The 14,479-nt window shown below is 39.9% G+C and overlaps 1 long non-coding RNA gene across 1 annotated transcript in view; it reads right to left on the reverse strand.

Annotated features, from left to right (window-relative positions):
* The window catches only part of LOC136360709 (uncharacterized), a 436,491-nt gene that overhangs the window by 320,360 nt on the left and 101,652 nt on the right, over window positions 1–14,479 (reverse strand). The gene's annotated exons all lie outside the window — the stretch shown is intronic.

Here is a 14,479-nt window from a genome sequence, read left to right on the forward strand (position 1 = left end):
TTATTCCTTGAAGGCAGCTGGAATCCTGCCCACACTTGCATCATTACAGTTTAGTCGATGATCTTAAAGGTCTTTTCCAACCTAAATCATTCTGTGATCATTTACAGACCCCAACTTCATGGTAGCCTTCATTGATAAGAGACATTTCTTTCTTAAGAGGGTGCAGCATGTGTTTGATGAATGAGTAAATCTATTTTTCTTTAGTTCTCTTACTGGACTTTTTCTCTCTTGGTTCCTTTTACTAACTGCATTTGAATTTTTAACACCACTTTATATTTCAGTTAGGGACAGATAGAGTGGAAAACACCTTTGCTCCATCCACCACTTTCTCCTTTGATGCTCCAGGAATAAAATATTACTATAGTGTTTTTCTCAGGATGCAGCTTAGCAGTCATTGAGGCAGAATAATGTTGATTTTAATCAATAAGTATTGAACCCTACCTTTTAATTATTAGATAAATAATACACCATGAGTCCCGCTGTTGTTATGAACGTAGCATATCATTCAAGTTTCACTTGCTCTGACACTAAACAATTCAGACTGGGGTAGTCATAATGTGTCACTGAGAATCACATCCTCCCAGACAGCGACAGCAGCATCAGCCCTTCAGAGCCTGACTCAGTTCTCCATTGCCTTCCCAGTCACACTAATGAGTGCTGAATTGGCTTTTTGATATTTATCACTTAATAGACTCGCTCTGCTTGGAAAAAGAACATTAAGTGTTTTTCCAGCCATGTTTTATAGCCTAGAAATTTACTGGTCTGAACTCTGTAGTTTAATTTTTCAACACCTGCTCTGCAACACCATGTTTTCTTTTTCCTTTAATAGCTAGAGCACCCCACAGTGCTCTTAACTGTATATTGTGGCTTTTTTTTTTTGCCTTTTTTTTTTTTTTTTTTTTTTTTTTTTTTTTTTTTTTTTTTTTTAAGGTTTGGGATTTTTTTTAATAGCTCATGGCCTGGTTGCTAGGAAAACCCTGCTGAAATCATCAGCTGCCACATTTTAAAAGGTTTTGAAAAATATCCTCTACAATTCAAGTGTTAAATTCAGCATTAATCCACTCAAAGTCACATTCCCATCAAATGAACAGATGAATCCCATCGCTCCTGAGCAGAAAAAGAAAGCAAAAAGTTCCAGTAAAAAAATCCCTACCACATAAAAAGTGGAAATTCTGCAGTTCAAAGCCAAGACTGTACTGATCTCTGACATTTAAGGATAACTTAAATGACCAGGAGAAAGAAAGAGAATGTCAGCACAAGTGCTTATTTTTGGTTCACTTTTGTTTTAAGTGCTCTTAAATATATAAATATATTTAAGATATTTAAAATATAAATAAATATATAATTATTATGTCTTAATATTAATGTAATCTGTATATATTATTGTATCTTAAATACATAAATAAATAAAGTGATCTTAAGATCTTCTTGTCACAAGATGCAAAAGCTTAAATTGCAACAAAGGGCTTGTATGATTCTCTTTTATATTGTCACAGTAAAAGTTCCACTTTTCAAATCAGGAGCTTGTAAAGTAACTGGGAAAGACTGAAATATGTGGAATGCATACATATTGTTATGGCTTGGAAAGCTGCAAATTGAAAGAGTAAATTTAAAAAAAAAAAAAAAAAACACCCAAAAAAAGATTTTATAAAGCAGTGCTGTCAGCTATTTTAGGTGGACAAACTTATTAAGATGATTTTAAGACTGGAACTGTAATTTCCTGGGAACCCACAAGATGGTAGAGTTCAGCTGAGGAGAGAAACTAGGCTGAATCTTTTGCCTGGACTGTGACCATATAGTTACTAACTAGTTAAAAATGCTGATTATGCTATGTCCCAGAAACTCAAACAATTTCGACCTTTTTCCTTTTTTTCATAATCCGTTTAAACATTTGGAGAACTTTTCTTTTCTGGCTTAATCTTTGTTTTGTATTTGAAGGAATGCACCTCATTACTCCTTCAAGCATCTGTATTCCATACTCTTGATGGAGTTGAGTAATGAGATGCAATTATTGACAGTGAGACACTGGGAAAATACACTATTTTGTCTGGAATCCAGAAAACCTGAAACACATCATCATGCAACTGTACACAGTCACTGTGAAGCTGCTGGGCACTCACTCAGTCTTCATTAAGCAAAGCAACCTAAAATCTCTAAAACCTAAATCTCCTGAAGTCTCTGAATCAGAAATACCGCCTATTATCCAGTAAAACAGCTCAGCAAATCTACAAATCTGGAAGCTAAATCTGTTCACGGGAGCCCAGCAGCTTTACTGGTAGTCACTCTGATGCTAAGTGTGGCTTGACTGACTCTCTTGTCGTGATGCCAGTTGCTCAAGGAAGAGAAATAAAGTGCCTGTAGCATCTCAAATGCAGTTTTTGAAGGAGTAAGGCCATGAATGTCCGTATCACTTGGTGGTAAGAATAATAAAATTTTGGTATGGACTTGGTTACAATGGCAGCTTATTTCAGCATGGATAGATTAGAGGATAAAGCAAGAAAAACTAGGGAAAAGTGTATTAAGAAAGAATCTAAGTAAGAGACAGTATCTGCATAATATTCAGAAATATGTACTCTCTGTAGGGGAGAAAAAAGCCCAACAACCTCCCTCAAGTTTTTTTTAAAAATACTGAGAAAAATTATGAAGCATTCAAGGGCAAACAGCACATAGGCTCTGTACTGAGTAATGTGAGATGTAAGTAGGCCTTACACTACAAAACCTTGAAGTAAATTATCATATTTCATCCTTGACAAAATATAAAAATCTCATTTTTAAATCAGTCTCAGAATAACTCAGAACAAGTTCATTATGTCTTTACTTTTAGTAGCATATGGTGATTTATTAGGAAGACTTTTTGATATGCCAAGGAAAAACCTTGGAGCCTTTAGTCTGTGCAGAAGGTGAAATACATCATGTTTTATGTTAATTAAACATTTAGTCTTTCACTTATTAAGGAACTAAGGTAAAACTTTATTTTTTGCAAAAATTGCTAAATGTTAAATCATGTTAAAATTTTCAAATTGTTAAATGTTAAGTAATGTTAAAATTCCAACACCTTATGAAGGCACCCTAAGGGTAAGTCACAGTCACTTTATATCACTAATTAATGTCATCCTGAAAAGTACTTTCATTACTCTAAGGTGAAATAAAGCACACTAAGTGCTGGATAGGAATTGTCAGTGAAAGCTGGGGCTCACATCAGGTGACAATAAATAAGGAATGATTACTTGTGGCTGGAGAAGAAGCTGTAATGACCCGTGCATGGGAGGCTAAGTATGAGCAAAGGAATTTGAAAATACCAAAATGACAGGTTAACCCAGAGCTGGGCCAAATAAGAACTTTCTCTTAAAATTTATTCAAAATGTTCATCACGGAGATGGTTAGAGGGCTGGGGCAACCTGGGTCAAATACAGCAAGAGTCAAACCCACCTCTGAACAGAGAGCAAAGTCCCTCCAAAGCTCTTTGATGTCCCAGGTTTCATGTTGTTAGAAACTTTAATAATAAACCTCTTTGGTATGCATAATTTCACATAGATAGTTATGTGTGTGTGTCTGTCTGAGAATGAAATAGAAACAGGAACAGAGAAGGAAAAGGGAAAATGAGCCCAGCAGGTGTTTATTTTACACCTCTTCAATATTTGAAATGGTCTTTGATGGGGAATCACTAAAATTTCTGCCGTGATTTTCCTTAGGGAATGCCTCATTTACAGACTGTAGTGTATGCTCTGCATTATTTCAGAATAGAATCCTAGAATATGCTGAGTTGGAGGGATCCATCAGGATCATTTGGACCAATAAGTTCTGTCTGGAAAATTTTGCTGCAGTACACAATCTGTTATAGTAGCAAGGGGTGAGGGAGTATTTATTTATTTTTATGCAAGCTTCTTCTGAGGCTAAGCTGCTTCACTTTCTTGAGGAGTTATTATCCATATGGAAAAGCCACTGTCCATTCCATTTGACCCATTCCTCTGTTTTACAGCTGACTGCTTCCATTTAATTTTGAGGCAAGGAGGATTTACCACTCTCCCGCCCCACTTAAAATGTTTCTGTGAATGTTTCTGGTTTTGTGACCCTAATGAAAAGCTGAAAGCTGTTCACTAGTCACAATTCCAGGGCACGGCAGCAAAGAGGCACAAAAGGTTTCAGCCTCTTCATGAAAATAAACATAACCAATATAACTATACAAACGAACATAACTAATTCCTTCACACATAATGGGATGAAGGCAGAAGACCCCGGAGAAGGGTGAGCTCCTGTTTGTCCATGGGGAGGCACTGCAGGTTTCTAAAACTGACTCTGCTTTGGCAGGAGTGTTCTTTCACCTTGAGAACATTTCTTAGATGAACTCTTATAATTACCTGTTCTATAAATCCTGTTGTGAAGTTAATCCAGTGTGCAACCTTAACTAAACAATTATTTGCTCTTAAAATGCTTGTCTTTATAATCCAAGCCACATTTTGAGACAAATATTTAAAGGCACACTAAATATTAGGAAGCCTCATATTTTCACACTGAAATAAACATTTCCATCGCTCCAGTTTTGGTGACCCTTGGAACCATCACATTTATATCACAGTGAATCAGTTTGGTTTGAAGGTATATGTTTAAATAAGAAGCATAATCACAGTTTCAAAAGGCAGGTTTATCTGTGTGTTTATAACCAAATCTTTCTGCCTATCTGGACTTCAGCTCTGCCAGCCCAGCTCAGGTTTGCAGCCGATGAGGTTAGTACCCCAGGTGACAGTGCAGGTGACACGGGGGACTCATCCAAACACTAACTGATTTATCTTCTACCTAAATTTTCCTTTACAGTTCGCCCTGACAGAGCACTGACCTTAAAATAGGAGGCAAAGCCTGGAAGGGATGCAGAAGACCTGTGAAGGCAGAGAAGGTTGTGGTTTAGCACTGCTTCCTTGCCCTTGCCAAGGAGGAGACTGGCATGCTGCAGAGCTGGTGGCCTTGCTGACGCATAACCCAGGCCTTGACCAGGAACAGTCCAGCTTCTTCCCCCAGATTTCTCTGCCATCGAAACGTGGGTGTTGGGGAGAGGGATGGAAGTCTGCTGGGGCAGAGAACCAGGAGCAGAGCCATAGTAGTGAGATAATTCGCTTCCTTGCCCTGCAGTTTCTCAGCATTGAACTCTTCCTGCTGCAGGTCACGTTTCCTTCAAATTCACGAAAACGAACTTGACTTCTAATGTCTGTGTTTTTCATATTCCATGGGAGGCGTGCAGCAGTAATTGTGCTTGGTTGGTGTTAGAGGGAGCTGCTGTGTTTATGTTTAGGGTGTCTCAGGGTAGATGGATTTGGCAAGCCACTGCTTGGGGCAGAGGAGGCGAACTGTTCTTGGGTGCAGTCTGTGCCCACGGAGTTTCTCAGGCTGTTGCAAACCTGGACTTGTATGTAGAGAGTTGTACTGGGTTTGACAGCATAGAAATGTTGTCAAATCCTTTCCTAACATTGAGCCATTTAATATAGGGCTTTTTTGTTGCTTTTTTTGAAGTGTGGGTCAAGGGGTTAAATCTTGGCAGGCCAGATTTTTTTCTCTGTGGCAGGAAGTGTCACACACCCACATCTAAACTTGAGGATGGTACGTATTTTCCACACCACACTCTTCCTTGGTGTTGCCTCTACTCATCCCAGTGATACAAAGCACTGCCAAATTCCCTGTGTGAAAAACACCCACCTGTTCTTTGGCACTCCCTCCTGCAGCATGAGGCAGGATGGACACAGAGGAGCAGAACCACAGCTAATCTGCCTGTTTGCCTGGAAACCTGAAATTGTTGGTGGGCATTTCCCAGGGAAAAAAAAAAAAATGTAATTTAATAGATGTATGTACTTCTGTGGAATGATGTGTGCACTGGGAAGCACACACAGCAATTAGCACTTAGAGCGGTTAATACACAGCCCTGGGTCAGAATAATTTCAACAGAAAGATTTTTTTTTTTTCAGAAGAAAGTCCTTATAAAAAGGTGTCTCCAATTGAATCTTTTTAATTCATCTTCCTTCTTCTGTCCTCTCTCACTGCTTACCTTGTTCATTGAGACTTTAAGCCACAACGAGCAGGGACTGAACTCACTCCACATTTGAACCATCCATACCACAGTGCCATCCCTCCTTGCTCTAAGTCCTTCTCTTAAGTACAATTCCACATTTTAAAAAAAAATAATTAATTAATTAGTGAAAATACCTTGCAAAATTATTCTGCCCCACTTGCCCAACTCTAGCTAAGCAATAAAGAAAAAAAAAAAAGAAACCAGAATGCTGCATAATGAGCTCTTGGGGTCATATCATTGTGAATCAAGTTTTATAAATCATTTCCTGTGAAATTTGAAGAATAAAACCCAAGGACTTACTCAGCTTCTTATTCTCTTGTCTTAGATCTGGCTTCCTACCAAAAGAGGTTTACAACAAAGATGTTAGTGCTGTATTTCAGATCCAAGTGCCAATATCAGCATTTTTCAGAAAATAAAACTTCATTGTTAACCAAATTTATTTAAAAACAAATCAGCGGGACCTCTTTGTAATTATGTATGTGCCTAGCTATTTGCAAAATCTTTTCTTTATCTGTAATCCTTCAGAGGATGTAGTAGAAAAGGGCCAGTTCCTCTGAGTTTCCCTCCTGCTCAGAGTCTAAAAGGGTTTAATTGTCTGCACAGATGTTGGGCTCAGCAGGGTACAGTAGCTCTCTGTTATTTTTTAAAAGGGGGAAGAAAAAAAGTTAAAGATTTTGCGAAAACTAATACTCCAAGTATTTTCTTGGAGCATCTATGTCTATCCCTTTTGGCCGTCTCTGAGCATATGAAAAGATGGACTATATTTCCAAGCAGCTCTGGACACAAAGCCAGCTTTCTGTGTCCCCCCTGTCCCACCATCCTGCCTGCCCTGCCCAGCCCGGCCCCGGTGTTGCCCCTGACCCCCAGCCCCAGCCAGTGTGCCATGTCTGCCCTGTGCCTGGGGATGTGAAAACAGCTCTGGCATGCTTTGCCTTTGTGCAGGTGTAGTCTCCCTTCTCTAAGAGAGGGCTGCACTGTGTGGATTTGCATGATATTTGCATGTCTTTCCTAAGAGAAGCTGTGGCTGCCCCACCCCTGCAAGTGCTCAAGGCCAGGCTGGATGGGGCTCTGAGCAACCTGGTCTAGTGGAAGGTGTCTTTGCCCAAGGGGTTTGGAGCTAGAAGGTCTTTTAGGTCCCTTCCAAACTGAACTGTCCTATGACTCTTGAGCATTTTAGAAAGTGCAAATTGTGCTGTAAGGAGGTATCTTATTTCTGTTACACATGTGTGAAGGAACCTTCAACAAAGTGAGAATGACTAGCTCTCAAATAAGCAAGAATGAAAACTGCTAATGAAATGATTCTCTGAATTTGTCCTACCTAACACATTGTTTAATTTAATTTTTGACATTTTATAAATGTAATTTTGCTTTCATGCTTTCTCTTATTTTATTAATTATTATTATTTCTAAATTGCTTCTTATTTCTAAATTTAATACATACTGTGACTGGAAGTCACCTGCTACTATTTTTTAATAGTATCGAAAATGAACACTCTCGTTAGTTCTACCACAGTTATCTGAACCTCATTTACCACGATCTCCTTGTTTTTCAAAATAATTGCATCCCCAGAAAGCTATTAATTGCATTTAAAAGCACTACCATTAGCCAAGGCCTTAATTATGCAAACATATTCAGTGTCCCCATGACACTTGGATAATCAAGGTGGCACTGTCTAAACAGCAGCCCTGTGCTTAGGTCTTTCTGCCCTTAGCTGAATAATCTTCCCTGCACCTGTTGTTCACCACAAAAATAATGGGATGGCTAATGAAATACTAAAAAAACCCTAAACATTGACTCTGACTCCAGTTCACTCCCTGAAATAATATTCAATTTTTTTTCCATCAGCAAAGGACATGATCCAAGATATCGATCAATTATTAGTAGGCTTTTTAACAGCAGAATTTTGAAAGATGAAAGCTCTCTTTGCCTAGTCTGTTTTCTTTCAAATGCCTGTTTATAGATCAATTATTTAAAAAAAAAGAAAAGGAAAAGGTCCTCCAGTTATATGGATCAATATCCAACAAATCATTGACAGAAGGGAATCCCCATAAGGCACAATTAAATCCTGCAGCAGGCAAATTCCATGCACACCGGCTTTCTGACAACTGTCAAATGGGATATTCTGGGGGATATGCTGACTAAACATAGAAAAATAGTAATTCATAACTGATTACTAGAAAAATAGCTACCATCCTTGATTAGGATCCTCCCATTGTCTTTGGATTATAGCAATTTGCTGTAGAGCAAACTGACTCCTTTTTCACCGGGAACTGCCGTCTTAGTCCACACACATTGCAATATCTCCAAACAAATTTGTGGCATAAACTTGAAATGCTGCAAATGGAGCTGGTATTTTGCTCTGGGATGGTTGCTGCGGGTGGATTTGTGTGCATGAGGTGGACAAGGCACCCCCTGCACTGAAGCAGGTGCTCATATTTTCGGGAATGCTGCTGAGGCTTACCTTGCCCTGCTCTCACAGGAGGTACCACTGGGACCCCATGCTGTCTGCATCCCTTTGTTCTTGAACAAAGGAGCCTCAAGGTAAAAACAGCACAGATCCTTGCTCTGTTATCAGCATTGATCACAAAATCAGTTCGTGCTACTGAGCAAACGCTCTATAAATTGCTTTCACTGAGGTGCCTCCTGTTTATCATCCACCTGCGCTATTCACTCATTTCCTAGGGCATTTGGAAAGGCTGTGCTCAGTATCCTCAAGACATCTTGATTTCTTTCAGTTTCCCAGACCGGTGTATTTCCTTAGAGCCTTGCTGATGCCACCTGATAAGCCTGCTCTTCAAAAAACCAGACATCAATGACACCAAATGCCCTGCAGACTGTGTGTTGGATGTGTGGAGCAGCACTGCTCAGGTGCTCTGTCCTCCCCGGCTTCACTTCAGTGCCAGCAGTGCAGCCACACTTCCATTCTTTTACAGACCTGTCTTCTCTCTGTTTCTGCTAACTAGTCATCAGTGCATTGCTTTCCCATTCAAGGTTAACTCCACTGAGCCAAATTTCATCTCAGATTCTGTTATTATTTGGAATTCTGCACCACAGAAATGAAACACCCTGTTATATTCACTGCTAGTTCAACGTTACCCATTATTTTAGAGCAGAGCTCTGTCATCATTTCTCCTAGAGCCTAAAATGATGTCTGAAAGCTTGGTGTATGTCCACTTCAGACAGCACTTTTCTCATCATAGCCTGAAGAGCATCTCTCTATCCTTGTTCAGTGGATACCTGGCAAACCTCAATTTCTTTCTATCCTCTAAAGAAGATAATCTTTTACCATCCTATTACAAAATGTGTGATTCAGATGATGAAAGATCTCAAGATTGTTTATACTGACAGTATTTTCTCCCTCCTTGGGCAAGCCTGATTTTCCTAACTAACAAGATGTTGTCCAGTGCTGCATGGAAACATGGAAACGTGGGAAAAATTTTATAGAACTGGCTGTTACGCACTTAGGAATATCAAGTGCTTTTCAATATAATAGCATCTGGTACCAGAACCTGGAACACAAATTATACTTGGTAATTGAGGAGGTAAGGATAAAATAAAATCAATGTCTGTACTGTGGACAAAGAGGAATTGAAATGTCCCATTTTTAAAAAAAAATTAGTAGAATACCAGATATTATTTGAGCATGAATTTCACCGGCATATTTACTATAGTTTTTTAGGTGGAGAAAATCTGATCTTATGCAAATTCATGTGTTTCCAAGCATTTCCATGTATTCAGTTAATGTAAATTGGAAAAAAAATATATAGATAAGATAAATCAAGCCAGGAGCTTAGCATAAAATGCAGTATATATTCATATGTGGAATATACATAAAAGTTTAAAAATACTGAAAGATGCCTAAGTACCTAAAATATCCATCTCACTTCTACTGGATCAAAGTCAATCTTGGCTTGATTTGAATTACCAGAAAAATTCCCAGGATTTCACCTTGCAAGTGTGTCCAGTAGGTTCTTGTAACAGCCAAAATATATTTGTAAGCCAATAAATCAGCTAGTAATAAATTTCCATGCTAATTAATCAGCAAGAAGGATGCTTTACCCTATTTCATGCAAACACTGGACAAAATTTGCAGTATTTTAGTTCATATGCCATAGACAGAAGAGAGGTGTAGCCTGGAGTATGTCTTGCTCCACCTCCTCAGCAGGACTCTGGAGGACAGAACTATCTTTGGATGGGATCAAGCACTTGTAATCAGAGTTGCCCTGATCCTTTGAGCTGTCCATATCATCTGAAACCTTCAGTGATGTTCATTCTGTGAAGATTTTCACACTGTCCAGGACGAGTTAGTGAGAGATAATGATAAAATTAAGCCAGTTTTATCAGTCTTGCAGAAACAGATGCATCAAATTTATTTATGGCCAGTGAAGACAGGCAAAATCCTCTCATTGAAGATCACAGAATGATAGCACCATTAAAGTTGGGAAAGACCTCTAAGATCTTGGAATTCAACCATCAGCCCAGCACCACCATGTACACCACTAAATAATATCCTCAAATGCCACATCCATACTCCTTTTGAATGATTCCAGGGATGATGATTTCACCACCTCCCCGGGCAGCCTGTTCCAATGCCTGACCACCCTTTCAGGGAAGAAATTGCTCCAATTATCTAATCTAAACCTCCCCTGGCACTACTGGAGGCCATTTGGGAACCCCTGGGCCTAATAAAAGCCTCTCATCAGTGTCCAGGGTGTCTGAAGGGCATCTTCTGTCCATAGCAGCGATGGTGAAGGCACATTTTGGATTTGGGCAGGAGTTGGAAGTGGAGAGGAAAGGAGTTGGCTGCTGTCACAGCAGTTTCAGCTGGGTAATGTCTCTCCTACAGCCAGAGACTGCAGTACCATGTGTTTACCCAGAGAACTCTTCAATAATGTATGGTCGGCTGAGGAGCACATCATAATTCTGTCAGGATGGAAAGAACAGCAGAGAGGGGCTGCTTTAACATCCAAATTGGCTCAGGAACCTCTGCTGCGAGGGCTTCCCAGTGTGGCATTACTGTCACAGCAATCCTTCCATTTTGTACCCATTAACACTCCCCAAGAAGGAATAAAAGATGATAAAAGCTGAATCTTCATAAAAATGGAGCACAATTCATCTGCAGCAGTTCAGAAAACATCATAATAATAGAATGGAAGCTGTGAGGATGAAAAAAAATCTGCTTTTTCCAGACATAGCTGTAGCTTTCCCTGGCTGCAGTTTGGCCACTCTGGCTGGCTTGAGGGACACAGCGTGTGCTCTGTCACTGCAGAGGAAAATGTCCAAATGTCCACCCTGGCCAGCACAGGCAGTGCCACTCACCAACCAGGAACTGAAAATTTCCATCTCAGGTACAAACTTCTTCTTTAAATAATGTATTCTGCGTCCCAGGGATTGGATTAAAAGTAAAGGATGCGATTAAAGGATTTCCTGTGTTTTCTCTTTTTGCTGTTTCTAAATGCAGAAACTGCCATTGAAAAAATCCCTCAGGGACAGAGAGGTAAGAAATGTCTAAATGTTATAATACCTGTTCTCCTTGACTTATTTTTTTGGTCATAAAACCATAGCAACATATAACTCACTTCAATCACTCTGTTTGTCAAGTGCCAAGCATACTGCTACCACTAAGGTGCAACTGGTGCAAGGTTTTTTCTCCCCAGCTATATATTTATTAATATATTTATTTATGAAAAGGAAACATATGCATGCTTGCAAATTTTATAATTTTAAAACTGAAAATTATGTTGGTTCCATAGAGGCAATGAACTGTCTTCATTCTGCAGTTTGAAACTTGAAGAAGCTTCCTGTGACTTTTTTCACTTCTGTCATCTCATTTTTGGCCATAGTGTGTGTCCATGGGTGCATGTTACAGAGAGGGAGGGGTTCAGGGAGATGGCTCTTAATAGCAGGGGAGAGAACGAGCAGGAAAAGGAGTTAAAACAAATATGGGCCCAAAATATCAGGATATTAGGCAAGCGCAGGATATGGCCCTAGAAACATGGGCATGGTCTCTCTTGTAGCACTTAATACTTATTGATAAAACCGAAGGATATGAGATATTTTCACTTGGCTTGCAGGTGTTTGAGACTCTGCTTTTAAGATTCAAAATAAAGAGCTCTAAGGTAGAGACTGACTACCTGTGTGTCTGTATATTGGAGGCACTTGTCTGTACAACAATTCTAATTCAGCTGTAGGTTGTTGGGGGTTTTTTAACGGCCTTATTTTGTGCTTGTAAATTTTAAAGAACTTGAGGGGTATAGGATGATAAGGAGATTTCAAAAGAATGTTCGTATGTAAACCTAAACATAAATATTTTAAAGTGAAAGTGCACCACAGTATTCTGCTTTACAGTCATTGCTGAAAAACATTCCTACAGCTCTGCTCCCATGAGTGCTGACATTTGCCAAGATAGCCTGATCACAACCAGAGGAGAGGAGAGACCTCAAAGGAAATCTCTGGCACTCATATTAACACCTTCAGAAACATAACCCTGTTCTACCTACAGACACAGGGAGATTTGCTGAATCTCTTGACTCCTTTTGAAACAGATGCCTGATTTGTTGTTTTTTGGGGTTTTTCCCCTTGGACTGTAACAGTGAGTTAAATAGATTTTTTTGTTTGCAGATGCCAATGACTTCTAAACAATGCCACCATTGTGAAGGCCTGCCCTCCACACTGCAGAGCCTGGAGTGGCTTTCCTTTCGAGGAAACCACTCCCAATTATCTGTCCCCCTAATGAGCATTCCTTATTTCTGAGAAGCTGTAACCTAGAGGCTGAGGTTGTATTGTTATGACAGCAGAACTGTGTATTGATGTCAAGCTTGTAGGTCCCTTATCAGTTGTCCTCCCCGGTGCATTCAGTCTAGGACAAACATCGTTGAGGCGACTCCATTTACAAGAAGTCCCTGTAGTGCTCAGAAATCCCAGATGCTATCAGGGAGTATCGATGGCCAGGAGTATAGCGTGACAAAGTGAAACCTCATCGCCCCGTGTGCCTCTGTGGGGCCGAGGGCTGAGCTCCCCTCTGCACCATGAGGCCTGCCAGCCATGGCTGCAAGTGCTAAAACCTCCCTGGTTTAGCTCATTCCCGAAATAAATTAACTCTCCGCTTGAAAGACGAGCTTCCAGTTCTAAACTGTGTCTGCTACCATGGCAAAGATGGGTTCTTTGGGGTCTTTAAGGCCCCTTTCCAATCCCAAAACATCCTGTGACGCCATGGCCAAGGCCCATTCAGCCTCATTGGCAACCATCCTGTATCCAGCATGAAGATGCAACTCTACTAATATGACTGTGTTGAGTACCGTGCTCAAAGTACATTTTTTGCATTTCCCCAGAATATTTCCTCATCAGTGAGAAAAACAGGTTAAAGCTCCCAGGGCATTTTGTGAAATAATGTTGCAAAATTGGACTTGTTCGCCCTCTTTTTTTCTTTTTTTTCTTTTTTTTTTTTAGTATTTTGACTTAAAGGAGTTTATAGTATAAATTCCTTTAAATATAACATTAAAGTACATTTCAAAATGAAAAGTGATGTTGAAAAGGAATGTCTGAATCATCTGAAGCCATCTGAAAAAAATGGCTGGTGACATCTTGAAAAGAAGGTATTTCTACTTTTTTATTCTAAATATAGGACTGTTGTAGCTAATAGTTTCAGGTAGGAAGAAATCTTGACTCTGAATGACATGGAGGTATCCTCTGTTCCTGACAGAGGACTAAAATATTTATTCCTCACTGCCTTTAGCTGCATGAATTTACATACATCATATGCTGTGCTACGCTGGGTTTATAAAGGCTGATAAAAATGATGTATGAGGGTCACATTACATTTTGAAAAGGCTGCGTGCGGAGGGAAAAAAAAGCTCACAGAAGGAGAAGGAGACAAAAAGGAAGTCATTATCTGTGAATACAGGCCCAGATTTGGCAAACAAAGCTCAGCCCAGAAAAAACATGTACTGCTGCCTATACAGAAGCATGTGGCTTAATGGGGCTCATGTGGGCATTAGGCTGGCTTGGCAAGGAATGCCGCCAGAAGATGGAAACTGGAGCAAAACAGGAGGCAGATATAAATCAACTTCAAAAGTGGAGTTGAAAGAAATACTAAAGAAAGAAGTGTTTGTTATACACAGAATTTAAACCTAGCACTGGGGAAGTGGTCCCTTTTATCGCTGGTACATGTCACTCTACACTCACGAGTGTTTCAGAGCGCTCGAAAAAGCCCAGAATCGCACGTAAACGTCAAATATTCCGTTCCAAGTGAGGAACAAAAACCGTGATGAATCAACTTAGTTTGCTACCAGATATTCATTCAGTTATTACCAGATTTTGCTCTCGATGGCTGCTGGGCTGGGATGTGCCAGCTGGAGTACCTAAACTCACACCCAGTGGGGATGTCCATGCACTCCCATCCCTCTGAGCAGTCCCCACGTGTT

This window comes from Sylvia atricapilla, chromosome 4 (genome assembly GCF_009819655.1).
Source record: "Sylvia atricapilla isolate bSylAtr1 chromosome 4, bSylAtr1.pri, whole genome shotgun sequence".
Lineage (NCBI taxonomy): Eukaryota > Metazoa > Chordata > Aves > Passeriformes > Sylviidae > Sylvia > Sylvia atricapilla.